Here is a 2,056-nt window from a genome sequence, read left to right on the forward strand (position 1 = left end):
TTGTTCCGACCCCCACTATGAGGCATCCCTCCTCCTCCCCTTGCACTAAAATCTCGACCTCCTCCTCGTCGTCCTCCTCCTCCACCACCGCCACCTTTTCCTTTTACATGAGTTTCATTAATTATAAAAAATCAATAGAAAAATCAACATCACCATAATATTCGTCACGATCTTTGAAATATTCATCTCCGGAAACCGGAGAAAAATGCAATTTGCGTTCCTGTGGTATGTCCTAAACATCAACCTGAGACCCTAAATTAAATTTTTTTTTGAGTCCCTAACTTTATAAATTCATAAGAGTATGAGTCCCTGCCGTCAGTGTTCCGTCAGTTTTACCGTTTGACAGTTGTGAAAAGTCCATAATACCCCCCACCCTTAATATCTACACTTAATACCAGATAACCAGTTTCATTATCATCATCAAATAGCTCTTCCAACTCCCAATATCTCTCCCAACTCCCAAGATCATTATCATCATCTTCAACAGATCATCTTCATCATCTTCATCGATCATCATCATCATCTTCAACAGATCATCTTCATCATCTTCATCAAACATCTTCATCATCGAACATCTTCATCATCGAACAGATCAGGTTCATCTTCATCCTCATATTGATTTTTGGTTTGATTCGATGATTTGAATGTGTTTATATTGTGAAAAAACAGAGGGTTGATTCTGGGTTTGATTTTGGGTTCCATTCGATGATTTTTGGTTGATTTTGAAAAAAAACAGAGGGTTGATTTTGGGTTCCATTCGATGATTTTGGGTTGATTTTGAAAAAAACAGAGGGTTGATTTTGGGTTCCATTCGATGATTTTGGGTTTATTTTGAAAAAACAGAGGGTTGATTTTGGGTTTGATGTATCAACAGAGGTTTTGAATGTGGGTTTGAATGTGTTTTGGTTTTGATTCTAGTGGGTTTAGGGTTTAGGGTATCAAAACAGAGGTTTTGAATGTGGGTTTGAATATGTTTTGGTTTTGATTCTTGTGGGTTTAGGGTATCAAAACAGAGGGTTTGAATGTGTTTTGGTTTTGATTCTTGTGGGTTTGAATGTGGGTTTGATGTGTTTTGGTTTTGATTTTTGGTTTGAATGTGTTAGGGTATCAAAACAGAGGGTTTGAATGTGGGTTTGAATGTGTTTTGGTTTTGATTCTTGTGGGTTTGAATGTGTTTTGGTTTTGATTTTTGGTTTGAATGTGTTAGGGTATCAAAACAGAGGGTTTGAATGTGGGTTTGAATGTGTTTTGGTTTTGATTCTTGTGGGTTTGAATGTGGGTTTGATGTGTTTTGGTTTTGATTTTTGGTTTGAATGTGTTAGGGTATCAAAACAGAGGGTTTGAATGTGGGTTTGAATGTGTCTTGGTTTTGATTCTTGTGGGCTTGAATGTGTTTTGGTTTTGATTCTTGTGGGTTTGAATGTGTTTTGGTTTTGATTTTTGGTTTGAATGTGTTAGGGTATCAAAACAGAGGGTTTGAATGTGTTTTGGTTTTGATTCTTGTGTGTTCATCATATTGATTTTTGGTTTGATTCCATGATTTGGGTTCCTCATATTAAGAACTGATCGGATCAGTTTCAGATTGAATGTGTTCCTCATTTGAACGTGTTTTGTTGTACAGAATGGCTGCGGATGTAAAGATACGCAAAACACCAACTACGAAGGCGAGAACACTTGACAACCTCCTAGAAGATGGTGCGGTGCACATAAGGAAGTGATTGATATGAATGAATATAACCCCAGTGTAGCTCTTCGATTTTCCTTGAAATTCCAGAGCTCGCTAATTACATATCTACCACTTGGGTTATATTCATTCATATGAATGAATATAACCCAGTGGCAGATATGTAATTACCTACACTGGGATTGTATTCATTCATATCTACTACATTCCGAAGTGCACCTGTCAGTAAAGATCCACAATTGCTTATGGATCTTTGACGTTTTGTCTCTGTATTGTATGTTACGGTCTTTTGTTATCGAGTCTGTAAGTTCCGTCAAGTCTACGAAGTTGGTATGACGTTTTGTCTCTGTATTGTATGTATTAAAAGTTTAC

The 2,056-nt window shown here is 36.9% G+C and overlaps 1 long non-coding RNA gene across 1 annotated transcript; it reads left to right on the forward strand.

The window, feature by feature from the left end:
- The first annotated feature begins 537 nt into the window (after nucleotides 1–537).
- Nucleotides 538–1,725, forward strand: LOC118480259. Its single transcript, XR_004861837.1, has 2 exons — nucleotides 538–596; nucleotides 1,622–1,725. It is a non-coding gene; the product is annotated as an uncharacterized LOC118480259 (long non-coding RNA).
- The last annotated feature ends 331 nt before the right edge of the window (nucleotides 1,726–2,056 follow it).

This window comes from Helianthus annuus, chromosome 1 (genome assembly GCF_002127325.2).
Source record: "Helianthus annuus cultivar XRQ/B chromosome 1, HanXRQr2.0-SUNRISE, whole genome shotgun sequence".
NCBI classification, from domain to species: Eukaryota; Viridiplantae; Streptophyta; class Magnoliopsida; order Asterales; family Asteraceae; genus Helianthus; species Helianthus annuus.